This window comes from Plecotus auritus, assembly GCF_963455305.1.
Source record: "Plecotus auritus genome assembly, chromosome: 1".
In the NCBI taxonomy this organism is placed as follows: domain Eukaryota; kingdom Metazoa; phylum Chordata; class Mammalia; order Chiroptera; family Vespertilionidae; genus Plecotus; species Plecotus auritus.
Window position 1 is genome coordinate 194,821,042 of NC_137770.1, and position 21,804 is coordinate 194,842,845.

Sequence of the window (21,804 nt, forward strand, 5' to 3'; positions counted from 1 at the left end):
TGACCTTCAATTCTGAATGATAGCTTTGCTGGGTAGAGTAATCTTGGTTGTAGGTTCTTGCTATTTATCACTTTGAATATTTCTTGCCACTCCCATCTGGCCTGCATAGTTTCTGTTGAGAAATCAGCTGACAGTCATATGGGTACTCCCTTGTAGGTAACTAACTGTTTTTCTCTTGCTGCTTTTAATATTCTCTCTCTGTCTTTCGCTCTTGGCATTTTAATTATGATGTGTCTTGGTGTGGTCCTCTTTGGATTCCTTTTGTTTGGGGTTCTCTGTGCTTCCTGGACTTGTAAGTGTATTTATTTCACCAGGTAGGGGTAGTTTTTGGTCATTATTTCTTCAAATAGGTTTTCAGTATCTTGTTCTCTCTCTTCTTCTGGCACCCCCATAATTCTGATGTTGGTATGCTTGAAGTTGTCCCAGAGGCTCCTTACACTATCTTCATATTTTTGGATTCTTTTTTCTTTTTGCTTTTCCGGTTGGGTGTTTTTTGCTTCTTTGTATTTCAAACCTTTTACTTGATTCTTGTGATCCTCTAGTCCAATGGTCGGCAAACTGTGGCTCGTGAGCCACATGCGGTTCTTTGGCCCCTTGAGTGTGGCTCTTCCACAAAATACCACAAAATCGCACATACAGTGTGATTGAAACTTCGTGGCCCATGCATAGAAGTTGGTTTTTGGCTCTCAAAAGAAATTTCAATCGTTATATTGTTGATATTTGGCTCTGTTGACTAATGAGTTTGCCGACCACTGCTCTAGTCTGCTGTTAGATCTCTGTATAATATTTTTAATTTCAGTCAGTGTATGCTTAATTTCTAGTTGGTCCTTTTTCATATCCTCGAGGGTCTCGCTGAATTTATCGGCCTTTTCTAGAAAATTCTTGAAAAACCTTATAACCGTGGTTTTGAACTCTATATCCAGTGGTTTGCTTTCCTCCATTTCTTTCATTTGTGACCTGTTTCTTTGTCTCTGCATTTTGGCTGCTTCCCTGAGTTGATAGAGTGGCTTTGTGTTCTAGGTGTCCTATAGGGCCCAGTGGCTCAGCCTCCCCAGTTACCTGAGGTGAACACTCTTGGTGCACCCCTTTGTGGGCTGTGTGCACAGTCTTGTTGTAGTTAAGCCTTGATTGTTGTTGGTATCACTGGGAGGAATTGACCTCCAGGCCAATTGGCTGTGAGGATCAGCTGTGTCTATGCTGGGAGAACTTCTGTGCTGGAGACACCCTTATGAAACAAGACTTGCAAAAGCCTCTGTGCTCAGCTTGGATAGGGCAGAGTCTCAGGGTGGAGCAGACAGCATTGGTTTCCCATCAGCCCTGCCCTAATAGGCCCCTGTGTCTCAGTGTCCCACGGTAATCGCTGCAAGCACCTCTGAGAGAAAGCTGCCCTCGAGTTTTGCCCACTGCCAGACAGTCCAGTTTCTCCCCGAATGACTCTGGGTCCCCAGAGTCTCACCCAGAACTGGAGTTCAGTGCAGTCGGGAGCTTGTGTCTCCCTCCCGCTTGAGAAAGCCAGCCACGTACTCAGTCAGTTGCCTGTCCTCTCCGCGCGCACGCCTCGGTACCTCTACCTTCCGCAGTTCCTCTGAGTCTCAGTGTGCTTTTCTCTTTCCTTCTAGTTGTAGAATTTCCACTCAGCCAGCCTTCCTGTGGTTCTGGATGATGTCTGTTTTGTCTTTTAGTTGTAGTTTTGAAATTGTTGTGCGAGGCAGCAGTTTTGGCGTTTACCTATGCTGCCATCTTGCTTTCTCCCAAAATTCTATTTTTGTCTTTTCTTGACTTTTGTGGGCTGCAAATTAAAGTCTAGTACATACAATGAGTAGTAACTTAACAAAATAATCTGGATCATTTAGGTTCCACACACACCCATTATTCCCCTTTTGATTATAAATAAATCTTGATCAATACCTTAAACAACTCAGCCATGGGAAAATAAATTTTAACTGGAATGATGAAATAATTTGAATACCATTCTTAGTAAATATTTATGTTCATCATAGAAGAGGAAAAAATACTTGTCAGTTTAATATTTCCAGAGTAGAAAATTAAATAAATGAAAAAGTAAAAGACATAACAGTATTCTCTGCAGTTTAAGGGATCCTTGTTTTCCTATTAAACAATAATATTTCAGGTACCTTTTTAATATGACACTCATTAGAAGATGTCAAAATATTATGACAAGGTAGAAGAAGCCATAAAATTTCTGGAGTTTACAGTTTTTATGTCATTTTTGTCCAACTCAGAGAAAGCTTAACACACCTATAATTTATTAAAAATGAATTATTTTGGTACCACCAACTTTATCTGCAAATGGCAAATTAAAGAAAAAGTGTGTTTAAAGGGAAAGGTTAGAAAAATAACAGAAGTAGAACAAAAACAAAAAGTTTGCTAGTTTGCAGTTTATTTCTTAAGCCTTTAAAGTTTAGAATCTGGATGATAAACCTCATCTGTAAAGCTCTAAAATGTTGGGAACTCAATTTTAAATATTGAAAAATTGAAAGACACTCATTGTTTTTAAAGTTCTGCATCACGATACACCATGGGTGGAGCATTTAGCATAGCAATGTTTTGAGTGGCCAATGAATGTCACCTTTTTTTCACTTCTCAGTAAAAACCATCCATTTTCTTAGTGAATGTTGAAAAAATTAAAATGCACAGAAAATACAGCACATAGTTTCACATGTCTTGAATTATGCAGCTGCATCCAGTTCCTTTAGCTTAAGTACTAATAATGTAAGTAAATATTATGGTGAGCAATTGGCAGCACAATGATGGTAAGGACCTAGCAACCTCCCACATTTGGGGGGAGTTATAATTTGGTCTTAACATTGGCTCCAGGCTTAAACTTGGCATGCATGTTCTTGATTGGTTTGTGTAATTTTTTTTAACTTACAAAATATTCAAAATTAGTTTTCTTGTTATTTGGTCAAAGGTGGCCAAAAATAACAAAAACTTGGCTGAATGTAGATCCTTTTATGTAAAATCAGTTCTAACTTTAAATATGAAACATTGCAGACATTTGTGGGTAATGGAGACCATGTCTGATTGGCAGAGCATTAATGTTTGTGCACGTGAACCTGTGCATGGAGTAATAATATGACCAAGTAAGCAAAACATCCATTCAGTGAACCTCTACTCTGTTTAGTATAATGTTTGAACTGAATTGTGCACCCTCCAAATTCATATGTTAAAGCTCTAAAGCCCAGGGGGACTGTGTTTGGTGATAAGGTCCTAAGGAAGGTAATTAAGGTTAAAGGAGGCCACAAGGGTGGGGCCCAAATCTGATAAAACTGGTATACTTATGAGAAGTGAAAGAGACACCTGAACTCTCAGCATGTGCACTGAAGAGAGCCTCATGAGAACACAGAATCCAGAAGAGAGGCCTTAACAGAAGCCAATCCCGCTGGCACCTTGATCTTGGACTTTTCAGCCTCTAGAACTGTGAGAAAATAATTTCTGTTGTTTATGTCACCCAGCCTGTGGTATTTTTTTATGACAGCTCAAGCAGACGAATACATATAATATATGAAAAACTGGAAGGACCTAGGATGATTTAAACTAAATATTTGTATTTCATCTCCTTAAGGTCATTTCCTTTTGTTCCTAAAATTCTTTACTAAAGTTCCTTATGTTCTCTCTTTATATAATTGTATAGTACTCATTCCTAATTAATTCATTCTGGTGATAGTGTTTTTAAAATAGAATTTGCTATAAGAAATTTTCAGCCTTGTTTTTCTTCTGAGTGTTTAGACTGATGTTTCTCTTCCTTTGTTTTATAAAAGTTTTAATAAATGTTGTATTAATACTTTTTTTAAAGTTTCAATTTTTATTCAAAGTTTTATTCAAACTTAGTGTTGCCTAAAAATAGGTTTTGAAGATTGTCCCTGTCCCACTCACCATTTGGGGAGAGCAGCTTTCCTCAGCTTTCCAACTTCAAAACAACCTGATGTATGCAGCTCCTATTATGTTTCTGGTTTTGCCCAGATGCTAACCTAGTTCTATTCTGTTGTCCCTAGGAGTCAACTTCTGTTCTCACTACCTCATTCTCCAATGCTCCAGGGTGAAGTAGTATATTGAAAAAAAACAACCACACAAACAAAACTTAAAATTTCCAGTACCCACTGCTATTAGGACTTTGTTATCCACTGAGGAGGGATTTAGGAAGAGGAAGATGTTCCATGAGGGTTAGGCTGATGAGTGCACTCTGGGACATGTTGAGTCTGAAGCATCTATGGATTATCCAGTCAGAGACCTTCAATGAATGCTCTGGAGACTGGGGCTATTGGAAACTGGGAGAGCATGGATGGCATTGGGATCACATCAAGTCTGTAAAGAGAGAAGAGAGTAAATAAGTACCACCAGCATTTAATAGATAAATTGATGGTGGGAGGCCAAGGGCAGAGAGATAAGAAGTAAACCAAAGTTGTGTGTCAGAGAAACATGTTGAGTGAAAGTTGGAGATTGACAGTAATGGGAAATTCAGCACAGAAATCAAGGAAACTACATCCTGAAGAGTGTTGATTTGCTTTTAATTAAAAAACAACAATTACAAAGTCTTTGTTGACCTTAGAAAAAACAGCTTAGTGGGCAATGGGGACAGAAGTGTAGCTAGAGTGAGTTGAGGAGGAGAGTGCACATAGATGACCCTCCAGAAAGGCTGCTCAAGAAGAGACGAGAAATAGAGCAGTTGCTAGAGAAATTTAAAGGTTGATAAAGTTTTCTTTATTTCATTTATTTTTTATAGTGACACAATTGACTATTTGTGAATTAAAAGTGTCAGTAAAGAGAATGATGTTGGCCCTGACTGGTTTGGCTCAGTGGATAGAGCGTCGGCCTGCGGACTGAGAGGTCCCAGGTTTGACTCCAGTCAAGGGCATGTACCTTGGTTGAGTGCACATCCCCAGTGGGAGGTGTGCAGGAGGTGGCTGATCGATGTTTCTCTCTCATCAACGTTTCTAACTCTCTGTCCCTCTCCCTTCCTCTCTGTAAAAAATCAATAAAGTATATTTTTTAAAAAAAGAAGAGAATGATGTTGAAAATACAAGAAAGAACATTTATTTTCTCAGTCAAGAAATTTGTTTTGAACACCCATATGTGTCACATACTGTGCTTCCTATTGGGGATCCAAGCATGGGTTAAAGAAGCATGGTTGCTTCCCTGTTGAGAATCTAAGATGCACCAAAGATTCTAAAAAGGTAAATGATATTAGAATCCAAGTAGAGCCATTAGCCTCAGAAAGAAGAAGAATCAATTATTTCATAGAAGTGGAGTAAAGTGGGCTTGATGAATGCAGACATATTTGTAGATGGAGGGAACAGAATAAGAGTTTGAAGTTCATATTTCAAGGTCTTTCTTATTTCTATGACATAGTGTGCAAATCGTATATCCAAATGAGGATGTTCATAGTAAAGACTTAAAATAATTGTTGAAGGAAATGAGAAAAAGAAGCAACTTGTTACACAGGATTATCTCAGAGCAGAATTGATAATCCATCTTAATCGAAGGTGGTAGATTTTGGTATAAATCCACATGGTGGTGTGACTTTCTCCAGTAGCACTTAGTAAATTATGGCGAGAGAAAAGGCAGAAGTGTGGATTTATCTTTGGTTATGATAATACTAGCTGCTGTAATTATAATTTAGAAATTTCAATGGTTTAACACAATAAAAGCTTATTTCTCTTCCATTTAAAATTCTTCAGAATAAAAGTGGGGATTTATTCATAAAGTTATTTAGGGAGTCAAGGTAGTGAAGAAACACCAATTTTCAGCATGCAACTTCCCAGAATACCTTAGGTGTTGTCATCCAATCAGCAGACGAGGGCAGGAGAGAAGGAGGAGGGTCATGTCAGAGGTAAAGGCAGGCCAGATCTAGAAGTGGTACAAGTCATTTCCACTCACTCACAGCCCATTAGTCAAATCTTAAGCATGTGCCCAAACTTAACTGCAAGCCTATATGCTAATAAGAAGAAAGGTTTTGGTGAACAGATAGCTAGTTTCTGACATGGGATTGGAGTTGAAGGTTTCAAGAAGTTAGGATGAATTGATGGATAGATGGGTTGACAACAGGTGGATGAAGAGACAGACAGATAGATTAGATAGATAGATGATAGATAGATAGATAGATAGATAGATAGATAGATAGATAGATGATAGATGATAGATAGATGATAGATAGATAGATGATAGATAGATAGATAGATAGATAGATAGATAGATAGATGATAGATAGATAGATAGATAGATAGATAGATAGATAGATAGATAGATGATAGATAAAAGTGGAGGGAGGGAAGGAAGGAGGGAGGGAGGGATGGGGGAGGGAGGTAGGAAGGAAGGAAGGAAGGAAGGAAGGAAGGAAGGAAGGAAGGAAGGAAGAAAAATCTGAAAGAGGAAAAGATAGACAGACTAAGAAGTTGAGAACACAGGCAAAGGAAGATTTTAGTAGTAATAGAAGATGAAGTTAAGCCAGAGGGGAAGCAGAAACTTGAAGTATAAGCAGGTAAGGGACTGGAGATTAAGACTGAAAAGCAGGAGTGAGAAAGCTAGAAATATTGGATATTGTAACCAGAGTTAGGATAGTAGAATTCTGAAGTCCAAAGACAGAGAGAAATCCTGGGAACAAGAGAGTCCAGCATGTTACTAAAAGCGGGTTACTGAAAAAACTGAATTTTTAGAGCTGCATGAACCACAGGAAGTAATGGTGGAAAAATAACAGCATTTTCAGGGACAAGTAAAATTGAACCTAGTTGCCAAAGTCCTTGACAAACACAAGAGATGAATTAATATGCCACAGAGCATGGAAATGGGTGTCAGGAATAAGCCTCAAAATAGAAGGAGGATTTTTTACTGGAAGATGCATGAAATAATCCAGAAAATCAACAAGGAGCTACAAGCCCAGTGAAACATGGGACAAATAAGTAGTCTCTATGAAGATGGTTGCCAGAAAAATCATGTCTGCAGCAAGAGGGCTTACTTTCAGTTAGGACAAGATGTTGCACAAAGCATTCTATGGACAATAAGTGCTACTGTAGAATGTGGTTAGAGAAGGGCTGGAAGACATCTGAAAATGCACCACGGAGCAAAATAGTGGTGCCTAGGAGAAAAACTGTGGCTACAAAACCTGCAAGTTTTGAGCAGTAGCACAGGAATCAAGATCAAGAATGAGAAGGATGATGGTATTACATGGAACATAAATTTGTTCCTGTGCCTCCTGAAGGTCACAGAAGAATGGCATTTGTTGCTTCTTGCCACATAGGCCCTGGAAGTTGAAGGCTGTCCCATGTCACACCACACCCGAAGCACAGGATATGGTGTGGCTGAGACCCTCCATTTGCAGGGTACTGCTCTGAGGTGGAGATGGATCCCTTGCCATTTAGAACATCTGACCACCTCTATCCTACTGAATCAGGAAGGAATCTGTAAAGGTTGGGCTCTTCTCATTCACAACTCCAAGCAGAAGCCTTAGCAAAATAAATATGGTAAGGAAATGCAAAGGACCAACAAAAAATATCTCAACATGTTCATTTACCACATAATGATATGTTTCTAATAAATGAAGTATTAACATCACTCTAGGTACTCAAAGACTATATTGAAAGCAAGAATATTTCCTGCTACTCTGCCAATTCATCCAAGCCAAAGGGATTCAGTGGATAAACATCTGTCACCCCATTTAATTTTGCATAAGTGTGAAAACTGAAAAGAATATGCTTTTAAATACCACCAACATGGCAGCCTCTTTGACTCTCTTCCCTAAACTTGGGAAACTACCAAAAACAACTTGCCAACATGCTCCAATAATGATTTTAGGTTTCACAGATGCAATTTGGACACAGGCAAATAACAAAGACAATTACTCAATTGCCCATGTGATTTATTAGTGATGGTAGGAAAAATGCTGCCTGGGGATCATCAAATAGTACGACCCTGGCCTTTTAATTCAGTGGTGAACTGAGTAATTTCTTTCTACTCTGCTTACTTCAAAGTTGTATTTGAAGTGGCTACATTTTGGTATAATGCAAACTGGTACTTGTGCAGTATAACTCTTCCATTCTTACATACTCTTGTAGCCTCATAAAATAATAATAAGAGCACTAACACTATCCATTTACACATGAAAACATTTTTATAAAAGCATTTGGAATGATTGATCACTGCCTTCTCCTCAAAATAGTTTCCTCTCTTGCTATCCAGAACAACATACTCCCTTTGTTCTCTTTCTGACTAACTCTTCTCTGCCTCTACTAATTTGCTCTTCCTCACCAGCCAAACCACTACATGTTGGAGTGCTGCAGATCTCATTTGCTGTAAATAACTCTTCTCTAGCTTATCAATTTGCATGGTTTTAAATATCACTACATTTGCAGGACTCACAAATTAATATTTCCAACCCAGATCTCTCCATTGAACTCCAAAATGCTTATGCAGCTGCCCTCTCCATCTCCATTTGGATTTCTACATGGCATCTCTGACTCAATGTGTCTAAAACACAAACTACAGACTCCAATCCTCCAGAACAGCCTCCTCCCACCATCTTTTCTATCTAATTGAAAGGCTGTGTCATCCTTCTAGATATTCATGCAAGACACTTGAAATCATCCTTTTCATCACACCTTATAACCAATCATCAGAAAAGTCTATTTTTTTTCCTATCTTCAAAATACATCCAAAAGAGACACCTCACCAACTCTACCATTACCATCCTGGTCCAAATGGCATTATCTCTTGCTTGGCTTATTACAATAGTCTTACCTGCTATCTCTGCTTCTACTCTATTCTAATTTCAACTAGAGAGAGATCCTTCATACCAGATTTTATCATTCCTGTGAACAAAGCCCTCCAATGGTTTCATATCACAAAAGTGAAAGCCAGTCTACATTATTGCCTGTCATCAGTCTGCCCCACCCCATTTCTTCTCTGACCTCATTTACCTTTAAATCACTCCACTCCAGCCACCCTGGCCTCTTTGCTATGCCCAAGCATGCCTAGTTTGCTACTCTTAGGTTATTGGCTTGGTTCTACCTATGTATGGAAGTATCTTTCCCTATCTACCCTTGGCTTGCTACCTTCTTTCCTTCAGTGTTTTGTTTGCATCATCTTCTAAATGAAGTCTTTCTTGCTCATCCCTTTTAAAACTCTAATCTCACACTTAGCACCTTCCTCTTTTTCCTGCTTTATATTTTCCAAAGCACTTACATCCACTTATCACATATTTTTGTTTTTTGTTTATTATCTATCTTCCCCAACTAAAACATAAATTTTGTGGAAACAGAAATTTTTGTATGTTTTAATAATTGTACTGGTGACTACTTGGGGCTTGAAGTAATGACAGATACATAGTAGATGCTCAATCAATACCAGCTAATAAATGAATAAAGCATACTTCATTAATATGTGAAAACTGAATATTATATACTTATAACTGCCAAAATTTATATCTGAAAATATTAACTTTAAAATTTTAAAGGTATTTCCAGAAGGTGTTTATTTCTTTGGGTTACATGTTACAAAATGAAATAGGTCACTCAGTATATTTTTTTAATCTCTAGGAATTTTCCTCAACTTTACACATCTTACTATTTTTAAATATATATTTTTATTGATTTCACAGAGGAAGAGAGAGAGAAAGAGAGAGAGAGAGAGAGAGAGAGAGAAATATCAATGATGAGAGAGAATCATTGATCAGATGCCTCCTGCACACCCCACAATGGGGATCAAGCCTGCAACCCGGTCAAGTGCCCTGACTGGGAATTGGACCATGACGTGCTGGTTCATAGGTCAACACTCAACCAATGAGCCACACGGCTGGTCTACTCATCCTACTTTTGAAAAATTTTTCCCATCTATCTTATTTTTAATCATTCTTATTCTCCAAGTATTGCTTTTGCATAGCATTATATTCTTGTTGTTGTTTTTTAAGAATACTGAACAGAATATTAAAGTATATATGAGTGAGTAGTGGGAGAGTTCACTAAAATTCTCACATAATTTGAACAAGTATTTGTTTCATTTATGCCCATGTGTACATTTATGAGGATTTAAAAAAAATAACTTTATCTTCATTTTTCTTTCTTATTTTTCAAGATTCCTCAAATGTCTTTTGAACATTAATTGTCTTTTCACATTCAGGAATGAGGCAATAAATAACTTCATTATCTGGGAATGTGTGTGTGGGTGTTGGTGGAATTTTTTTGGTGATGAGTTGGCCCTATGCTTAAGACTTCCTATGTCCCAAAATGCTGACATCTTTGCTCTGGGTACCAACTCCTACACCAGCTGTCCTCATGAAATCCAGTCAGTCACTTATTTCTATAGGGAAGAGCCCTCCAATATTTTGCCTACATGGGTTAGGTATTCTGTCCACCATGTGAAGTATAAGATTGTTGTGACCTTCCATATATAGATCTCTAAAGCTCTTGTTTTTCAACTCACCCCTCATTCCAGTGTTTCATCAGACCTGGCATTCCTGAGTGTTGAGCCTCTTCAGGATTCAGCAGGGCAGATCTACTCCCTTTTCAGGCCCTGGCTTCTTTCAATACCTCTCCCCCAACTGCTTCCTGTTTGCCAGAAAATTGTTGAAAATTGTCACCCACAGATTGTCATCTCCTGTTATGTTCGCCGTGATATGTTTGAATGTTTACATCTCTTTAACTGAGCCGTCTGAGACGGAAAGGACACAGGGGTACCCGGTGATCAGCGTGCCATTGTGAACCAAAAATCTTCTCTGCCCTTTTAAACTGCCCTAAAGCTAAATGCTAGAAAAATAGCTAGGTATATAAAAATAAACATGAGGCTTGTAGAATTATTTTACAGGATAATTTGAAGTATGGATGTATAAGAAAAATTTAAGACTATTTTTAGAGCATTTAGAAAGCTTGTTTAAAACTTAGATTACTGGGTCACACCACGGACTAATTAAATTAAGATTTATAGAACAGGATACATGCACACAAAAAATTGAGAACAAATGAATTAAAAGGATGAGATATGAGTGTTCATCTTGCAGTTTGAATTCTCTTAACTGAGTTTAAATGCCACTTCCCAAATACTGTCTCTGTCAGAAAACTCTTTTGCCTATTAATAATTGAAATGTTTGGGACATGCAAGGTTCAGTAGACAAAAGAACGGTATCTTCTAATAGTTTTTATGATTTTAAAACATTTTCTTAAATTTAAATAAAGAAAAGGAAGTATGTTCTCACTGTTTACTATACAGCCCTGTAGAATAATAGGTGAGTGCATGTTTTGTCATTCACATGAAACTTGATAAGACCGCAGTTTCTATGAGACCTACTCAGGGTTTACATTAACTGCCTGAGCCAGGCATGTGAATAACCGGTGCCAATTTTAGTTTCGCCTCTACTCTAAATCTCTATACAAACACTGGGGGCTGATTTAATGTCAACATTCTAAGTACCAAATGCATCATCATGGCCATCTGTTCTTACTACCATTTCTCAGGGTGTTGCTGACTTCAACTAATAATGCAAACATCGTTTTAAAATTAATCATCAACAGAGTAGTGTGAATTGTTTTAAGTTAAATGAACATCTCTGAAGATGACTAATGGAAAACACCAATGTGGACAGATGTTTTCATTTGGGGAAATGTGTTACAACCATTCAAACAAATCCCATAATCTACCCCCACAACTTCTGCTTAACAAGTAATCAAGTAAAATATAATCATTTAATTGCATTGTTTTACAAACTTATTGTTTCAACACATTGTTCTCATTCAGCTTTGACAGTTTTTTTAATGTTAAAAATATTAACAATAATAGCTTTAGCTCCAAAGGCATTAAATTTCTGTCACTTACCAACCATCAGATGTATTTTACAATAGTCTTTACCAAACAGCAGCATGTTAACATAACTTAGCTAGTTCCATACAGGATACCCATGGCCTTTACAAACCTAAGAGACCAACCAATTCTCAGAAGAAATTCTAAAAGTAATTTTATCTTCTTCTCTTTTGCAGAAATGGCAGTAGCCAGAGAAAACTAATTTGGATTCACATGTCTAGGAATTATTCTGTTGGGGGTTCCTGGATATCGAGAGGAACAAATGAGAAATAAATAAATAGCTGAGCACATGTTTGGCCCAACAGGATGTTGTAACCGACTAAAATATACTCACAGAGCCATGAAAAGGCTACATGTTCTTTTAATGTAAGGAAAGAATTCAGGTCACTACATACAGCTTACTAGATACATCAATCACAATGTGACAACACTACCAAAAAGAGGGCAGTTTTTCCTGTGTTAAGGCCCCACAAAACATCTAACACCATTTAGAGCATTTAGAAAGCTCATTTAGAACACTCATATCTCATCCTTTTAATTCATTTGTTCTCAATTTTTTGTGTGCATGTATCCTGTTCTATATATCTTAATTTAATTAGTCCGTGGTGTGACCCAGTAATCTAAGTTTTAAACAAGCTTTCTAAATGCTCACTGATGATAATGTCGCTTTGGGGTGAAGATCTACTGAGGCCTTCTAGAAAGTGCATTTATATTTATTCTAGTGGATTTATACCTTCTATCCTCATCAGCTATTCTTGTGTCCACAGACCTAAGTTAACCCTAGCACATTTCTGAGTGTTTGCCTCAGGACCTTGTCAGTTTCCTAGGAACAATTTTCCAGATAACAGACTTGAGCTTTAAATATTAGTAGTCTTCCACTGAGTAATGATCAGATAAATTTTAAATTAGTCTTCATCTTCTCTATATCATATAATTTTAAAGTAATGAGTAAAGGTATGGAAGCAACTAAATTAATTTAAGCTATATAACACAGTCAATAGAGGGAAGGAAATGAATCAATTATGTTGTCAACGATTTAAAAGAATCTCTAAATCAAGTATTAAAAAGAAAGTTATTTAAATTAAAGTAGTTATTTCTGTAGATACTGCATTGTGTATTGTGTACCAGACAGAACTATGTTTCATTTATCATTACTGAATAACATGAAACTCATTCCTACCTTGAAAAATATAAACTCAATTAATTATACTGTTAGACCCCTATTATGAGCTGATTATGCCCCCAACAAATCTATATGTTGAGGTCCTAACCCCACAGTACTTCAGGATGTAACTACTTGGAGATAGGACTTTTAAACAGATAATTAAGGTAAAATAAGGTTAGATGGGTATCCTTCTAATAAGAGAAAATTTGGACATACAAAGTGACACCAGAGATGCCTGCACACAGTAGAAGGCCACCATCTATAAGCCAAGGAGAGAAGTCTTAGAAGAAAATAAACCTGCTGACTCGTTGATCTTGGACTTCTAGTCCCCAGAACTATGAGAAAATAAACTTCTGTTTTTTAAGCCACCCAGTCTGTGGTGTTTGGTTTTGGTAGCCCCAGCAAAATAATACAACTCCATTTACTCAGCAAATATTACCTGAGCATGATCATGGACAAGGTGGTGCACTGAGAGAATAGCATGGCCAAAACCACAGACACATAGCAAGTATATAGATCCACCCTACATATACCTAAAATATGAGGATTAAGTAATAGCATGTGAATCAAAGATCAGTAAATATTAGGTCATGAAGATTAGGTCATGTATGCCAGATTATAAACCATTAATATAATTAAATTAGGGAAACATCCTAGTATAATTTGCACTCTAAAAACAATTTAACTGGTGTGAATGGAAATTGCCACGATAGTCATTTATGTCAAGAGAACTAAATTGGAGCTGAAAGACCATGAAAAAGTTTGTCTTATGCTCTCCCCCACTTAAGAAATTTTGAACCAGCCTTGAAACCACATCCTGAACTTTACCTTACTTCTCACCATGGCAACCAGGTCATCTGCACTCTTTACCTGAAAGGAGGAAGTCCATTTCACCAGTCAGCATCCTTCATTTGCTTGGAGGACCTAAAAGAGGTTGGAACTCTTGGACTTCCATGCTTGCCACTAAAGCACATCCTAGAACTTGCTTCGCTCAGAGCCTCACCAGGCAGACCTGACCGATGTTTTTGAAGAGTCATCACACCATGCTGGATAGCCAATAGGAAAAGTTTATTTTGTTACAATATGTAGTATTTTGCCTTTATAAGCTCTGACTTTGTCTTCCCTGGGGCACAATTTGGTCTGCTACCTAAATCTGTGCCTCCCAGGTTGCAATCCCTTGCTCAAATAAATGCCCTTTATTCTTTATTGCGACTAAACTTTTTTTTTTTTTTAAATTGACATTGGCAAGAGTGTAGAATGTAAAGACTAGGAAAGTGGGGAAGGGTATGCACTGGGAGGATAATGTTAAAACGAAAAGGAGCTTATTAACTGATGTTAATGAAACTGGTCACTAAGCAACATAAGAGAGGGTAAGTGCCTAATTAAAGAAGGAGGTGAGGTTTTTCATAGAAAAAAAATAGCAGATAGTGTGGGGGAAGAAACTTTTCTCTACCCTTATGGTTCTTTTGGCTGCTCTAATAATCAAATAGGCATAAAATTGACTGGCAAGAGAAAATGACAAAATTTAATTACATACATATGTATAGAAAACCCCCACACATGAGAGAGTTAGAGACTCCACATACATGAGAGGTTCAGAAACAGAAAGGGAAACTTATGAGGTACATAAGACATTTTGAGTTGATGGGGAAAATGAGACATTTTTGGGGGGCTAGCAATCTGAATCTGTGCCAGTAACCTAATGCACATTCTTGTTAGCCTATAGTCTAGTCACTGCCCCTTTAATTATCTGGTCCTGCAAGACCTGTTTACTTAAGTACCACTCCCATTTGAGAGATGCCATAAACCATGAACAATACACAACCTCCAGATGAAGTTATCAGCGCTGGCGCCAGACCAGGCCTTGAGATGTGGTCTTACTGCCCCCATCCCAGCACATGGGGTTTTTGCAAAGCCCGCAAAAGGTCCAGAAGTATGATCCACATTTGGGGGACAAAGAAACCAAAGGGTATAAATGGAAAGCTTCCTCCATATTGACTTGCTCAGGATTTGGAGAGAAACAGTCTCCCCTGAGTCCTGTACTAGTACATGTGAAACATCTGAAAATAAATGGGATTTTCCTGTGCCTCCGGTACTCCCGCGCAGTTTTCGGTCGCCTGGTAAATTCTGTAACAGTGCTAGGGGTGAGGTAATGCACCTTGGGCCTTCAGAAGGTAATTGCAGAAAAAAGCACATGTTCAGTAATCATTAGTTTACCCTGCTTGTCACATACATAGGTAAATGTTATTTCTTATCATGTGTCAGGCCCCTAATTTAAATTCTTCTAGACAGAGAGGAACAGAACTTTCTCTTGAGCCCACAGGGTTGCCTGTAGCTCAAAATATTCTTCTGCATAACAATGAGGCACATCTTGGGGTAGCTTGTTCTGAACCACTACAGTAGAATTAATAGAACGTGGTGAGGCTATATAAAAGGAGACATTTCTGCGCCATGATGCTTAATCCTTTCTCTGGATCACAAAACCCTTTGAAAATATGAAAGTATATGGCCATCCCCACAAAACACATGGCCATGGACAACTTCAGAGACCTACAAAGGGTAGGCTGAAACCTTCATTGATCTACATCACACCTTCATCCCGCTCTTTGTCCATTCCCACCTGCTTCCTTATCCTCCCTTCCATAGTACTGTTCCCAAGTGATTCCCTCCCTAATACATGCCCAGCATGCTAATCTTTATCTCAAAGTCTTCTCCTGAGAACTCCAACCTGCAACACAGACATTGAAGGGGGTGATGCCATTTAAAATTTCCAGCAGAGTTAAAGAACAAAAGACCTGAACATTTCTCACAAAAACTCATATTTAGAATACAATGATGGCTCAGTAATGGCAACTATTGGTGTAATAAACATTATTAACTATATCCAAGAAATCATATAATCTCAAGAGATGCCCACAAGCATGTTTAACAAAATACAACTTCTATTATTGAGCTGGTTTTGAAATTACACTTTAAACTCTTAGTAGTATACACTGAGTTGCCAGATTATTATGATCTCTGAACGCATAATAATATGGCCACTCAGTATATATCCTATATAATAAAAGGCTAATATGCAAATTGTCCCCTCAACCAGGAGTTCAACCAGCAAGCAGGCCGGCCAACTGCCCATGTCCGCTCCCCCTGGCCAGGCTGGCTGGACCCCACCCATGCACGAATTCATGCACCGGGCCTCATACACACACACACACACACACACACACACACACACACACACACACACTGAGTGGCCAAATTATTATGCGTTCAGAGATCATAATAATCTGGCCACTCAGTGTAATTTCAAAAACAGCTCAAAATTGGCTCTACCCTCTTTTTAACAAGAATCTGAGTTCTCTCTCTCTCAGGTCCTCGTTTCCAAGATGACCAAGAAAAGAAGGAATAACAGTCATACCAAAAAAGTCCGAGGCCATGTGTAGCCTATTCATTGCACCAACTGCACCCAGTGCATGCCCAAGGACAAGGCCATTAAGAAGTTTGTCATTTGAAACACAGTAGAGGCCGCAGCCGTTAGGGACATCTCTGAAGGGAATGTCTTCGATGCCTATGTGCTTCCCAAGTTGTATGTGAAGCTGCATTACTGTGTGAGCTGTACCATTCATGCAAGGTAGTCAGGAATCATCCTCTTGAAGCCCGGAATGATCGAACACCCCTACCCCGATTTAGACCTGGGGGTGCTGCCCCACGACATCCATCAAAGCCCATGTAAGGAGCTAAGTCTTTAAAGAGTGAAGAAAAGTTCTCTGGGGGAAAATAAATGAAAATTGTGCTTCAAAAAAAGGAAGGAAGGAAGGAAGGAAGGAAGGAAGGAAGGAAGGAAGGAAGGAAGGAAGGAAGAATCCAAGTTGCCTTTTAGAGACTACAAACCAAAACCACAAGTCACACAGCTAAAGCATGTGCAAAGGAGAGAAATTTGACCACCAGCTGCACCTGGAACCAAAGTCTTGCCCCTTCCTGGAACCAAAGGACCCGGACATGACAAGTGTCTGCTGTGCAGGAAGATGTGGTGCTGAAGCTCCTTACCATATCTTACCATAAATAGCCAAGTCCCAACGTTCCCCAATCGAAACCTGCACTGCCCATGCTTCCACATACCATTCTGTTTCTCCTAACCTCTAATCTTCAATCTTTGCCTTTAAAAATTCTTGATTGAAATCCACCGGAGAGTTCTGGATTTAAGGGGTAACTTCCTGTTCTCCTTGCTTGGCACCCTGCAAATAAAAAGGTTTTAATTTCTCCACTGCAAACCCTGATGCTCAGTGTTCATCTTTGCTGTGCATCAGGTGGGCAGATCCTAGTTTGGTTTGGTTCGATAACAGTAGCAGAGTAAATATTTTCTTAACTTTATAAAAATATATGACTCCAATCAAATATCCTCATTATGCTTAATGATGACACACAGAAAACATTCTCTTTAGAGTAAGGAAGAAGATCAAGATTCCCAGGATCATCACCATAATTTGATATTGTTCTCAATGTACTAATCAAAACAGAGGTAGATGATAGAAAGAAATAAGTCATATAAATATTGGAAGGGAAAAGACAAATTTTAAATTGCAAATAGTATAGTTCTTTACCAAGGTGACCCAAAAAAACTGCCTGAAATCTATCTTACATGGTAGTAAATTACAAAATTAATACACAAAACTACCATTAAAGCATTATAAAATAAAAAAATAATTTCATTTAAAATAGCAATTGAAAAGAAAAAGAAGACCTAATATAAACCCAATAACCAAAAGTATGCATTATTATACCTTATTTATTGAAGAACAGAAAACAATCTTTAAATAAATTAATAAACAAACCACACTTATGTATAGAATGACTTGCCACATCTATGTACCTATCATGCATGGAGTGCCATATAAATTAAATTACCTAGAAGATATGAAATTAGGCATGAGAACTGTACATTTTGATTGAAAAAATAAGGGGGAGAGTCTAGAAATTTCTAAAGAGAACTCATAATAATTAAAATAGCTCATTAATAAATTTAAAAATCAATTAAAAAGACAAATATGAATAGAACAGAAAAAAGTAAAATAAATAAGTAAATAAAAACCTAAGTCAGATAAGAATTTATTTTATGACAGAGGTAACATTTCAAATCAGTGGAGAAAAAAAATATTACTCAATAAAATTATCTTAGAAAACTATATAACCTTTTGGAAAATTATCTACCTTAATGCTTACAAATGAATGAAGCATGGAACACTTACACACACACACACATCACATCACATCACATCACATCAAACCATAAATTTGTAGAAGAAAAATAATGAAATTTATATTGTCAGAGTTGAGATGACCTTTAGAAGTTGGACATAAAACAGATAAGTAACAGCAGCCTTCTTACTATTCCTCAGACACAGGAGGCCCACTCCAGCTTCAAAGCCTTGCATTTCCCTTGGCTTTTCCTAGACTTCTCCTACCCACCCTGCCCCAAGTAGCCTCAAGATTTTCTCACTTCCTTCATATTTTCATTCAAATATTATCTTCTTAATTCTGAAATTGCAATCCACTCTAATCTCCCTTTTCCCCTATTCCTTTTTCCTGCAGTTTTTTTCTTAGCACTTGTCATCATCTAACATATAGCATTTTATTTATTTGTCTTATTATCTAACTTCCCCAACTAACCTGCAAGCTTTATGAAAGCAACTACACTTTTTCTGTGTGTTTCACTTGTCAGCACCTACAAATCTACCTGGAGCATGAATGAAGGAAAGAATGAATTTTTTTAAAAGATCAAAGGAGTAGCCCAGTTGGCATGGCTCAGTAGTTGAGCATCAACCTATGAACAAGGAGGTTACAGTTCAATTCCCAGTCAGGGCACATGCCCAGATTGCAGGCTTGATCCCCATTGTGGGAAGTGCAAGAGGCAGCCGATCAATGATTCTCTCTCACTCATCATTGATGTTTCTCTCTCTCTCTCTCTCTCTCTCTCTCTCTCTCTCTCTCTCTCTCTCCCTCTCCCTTCCTCTCTGAAATCAATAAAAATATATAGTTTTTTTTTAAAAGGTTAAAGGGGTAAAAAGCCTAGAGAAAAAGGTTGTAATTAATGTCAGAACGGGGGAAAATGACAATAGTGCTGTAAGCTGTAAGAGACCAAGTTAGACAAGCAGATAAAAATCAGAATGTCATCATTAATGACTTTTTGGCAGAATAGTTTGGGAGACAATTCTCCATGGTTCTCTCATTTCTACATGTTTTACTAGCAGAGATACTAACAGTCCATTATTCCAAAATGTAATCAAATATACCTGTATAGTGAACAGACTTAGCAGATAGGAGATCAAGATAGTGACTCTCATCTGGAGAAACATGCAGGCATGCTTACTGCCCATTATAAAAAAAAAAACAAAAAAACAAACAAACAAACAAAAAAACAAAAACAAAAACTAGAGGCCCAGTGCACTTGAGGGGATGCGGGTCCCTCAGCCTGGCCTGCGCCCTTTAGCAGTCTAGAAGTCCTCAGGGGATGCCCCATGGGGAGCAGGTCTAAGTGGCAGTAGGACATCCTTAGCGCTGCCTAGGAGGCAGGAGAGACTCCTGCCACCACTGCTATGCTCGCCAGCCAGCCGGGAGCCCAGTTCAGGGTTCAGGGCTTCTGGCTGAGCAGCACTTCCCCTCTGGGGGCACACCAACACCAGGGGGCAGCTCCTGCGTTGAGCATCTGCCCCCTGGTGGTCAGTACATGTCATAGCTACCCGTCTTTCCACTGTTTGGTTGATCTGCATATTACCCTTTTATTATATAGGATTGGGCTCTCTGTGCTCTGAATTTTTCTCTTGTGATACAATCCACTCAGTGTACAGATGACAACAGGGCCCCTCTTTGTATTCTTGAGAATTGGGGCTTGAGGAACAGGTATAAAAAATGCTGATACTCTGGTTGCTGCAAATACTGTGAAAAATACATTTTCCTTTATCTCTGACCCAGGAGTCTTGGTCTCCTGCCAGCATCTATAAAACTATAGTAGGCTAATTAATTAGTGTGCAAGTATGATAAAATCCAATACCATTTTACAATTCTAGATTGAGAGATGCCAAAATAACAGGATTTTGTACAGATACACTAGCATTAGCAATAATAGAGTCATTTATTTCCACTCAATACAATACTAAATTACATCTCAAAACATCATTCAACTTCTTTCACTTAAACTATATTCATAAATGCATAACATTTATGTAGGGAAGTCCACTACAGTCATGTACCTGGCTATCACAACTCCTAGCTACAAGCATTAGACTTACTCTGGCTAGGCATATGATCTCAGCAGAAGAATGAGAGATATGTAAAGCAGAATTTACCAGATTACCTGAAATACAAAACATAGTTGTTCCAACTAACCCATAAAACATGAGCAAAAAAAAAAAAATAAGTGCTTATTTTTGTATGTCACTGAAGTTTTTATATTGTTGTGCAGCAACAGTTGACTGATACAAGACACAGACTATCACCACTGTCCATGTAATAAAAGATTATTTCTCCCTTGTGCAATATTCTTGAGGGAGGCAATATAGGGCTAGTGTGGTGGCTCAGTTACACAATATTATGCAAGTACAAAAGCTCCTGCCATCTCATTGTTCTACCCTCCCCCTAAAACCATTCTTATCATTCCAAAATGGCTGACTATCTCACTTGCGTTCCAAAAAATGGAATAGGGAAGGGTGACCAATGCAACATACTTTCCTTTTAAATACATCCCAGATTTTGTACCCACCTGGCCTCCGTATACCCATGGGCCAGATATTAGTCATGTGGTCACACCTAACGGAAAGGAAGATAAGTTCCTTATATAGCTAAAAATCAGTAGCTATATCTCTCTTAAAGAAGGAGAGAATAAAAACTTGAGTACAACTAGCATTAGCCATTCATTCATATGGCAACCCTAATATTCTGAGAACCTCTCTCCTTCTCATAAGATACTTTGATCACCTCCACAAGGGAGAAAATTCCAAAGCCCTATTGGTTAATGTACCCATCTAAAAGTCTCTCCCTTCTGGATGTATGACACATTCCATTAAACATGGATGTGGAACCTCATGGTTTGGCACCCTATACACTAAAACATATGTTTATGCGTCCCCAACACACTCAATAATCAAGGTGTGTGAAGAAGGCGAATATAGCAAACTAAACTGACCCTACTGAGCAAGGAGGATTGGGAAGCATACAACAGTCACTGGATCATGGCAATAATCAAATCCTACTAGTAGGAGTTACAAATATTCCCTGATCCAGCAATAAGGTAATTCCTTTTGGTTGGTCTCATTGGAAGCCCTTGATTCTGCTTCTGGAAAGAAATATGCATTTTCCTCCAAAACCCTTATTTCTACCCCCTGAAAGGTGCTTTACTATCTTTTGTCCTCGCTTGCAATGAATCAGGTAGGTATTACAGGGACTGCTCCTCTTAGAGACTGCAATGTTTTTGCTGGTCTGGATTTGGCAGCCCAGGAATTTCCTAGGGGGCTAAATAATTACAGGCTTTTCCAGGCTATGTTGTTGTTCTTTACCCATACAATTCCCTCAAAACCTTAGCAAGCTTCCAGGCAATTTGTTTTGGATTAACTCCATATGTAAGTAACTATAGCCAAAGATCTAATCTAGATGTAGTCTTTAAGACTGAAGATGCTTGTCTTTTCCTTATTACACTGTGTGGCTTGCTTACCCCCTCTCTGGATGGAAGGTACATCCAGGCTATCTGAATCATTTTGTTTGGGTGGAAAATCAATACCCTTAATTTGATTTTGCCTCTGGTCTGGCTCCCAAATTTGGCAGGGCATTGAGCTTATCTCCTACTAAGG

General features: G+C 38.3%; 1 protein-coding gene and 1 pseudogene across 2 annotated transcripts in view; one reads left to right on the forward strand and one right to left on the reverse strand.

Annotated features, from left to right (window-relative positions):
- The window catches only part of CFAP299 (cilia and flagella associated protein 299), a 576,588-nt gene that overhangs the window by 489,753 nt on the left and 65,031 nt on the right, over positions 1-21,804 (reverse strand). The window lies entirely within an intron of this gene.
- On the forward strand, positions 16,351-16,697 carry LOC308252886 (small ribosomal subunit protein eS26-like; annotated as a pseudogene). The gene has a single exon. The product of its transcript is annotated as a small ribosomal subunit protein eS26-like (transcript).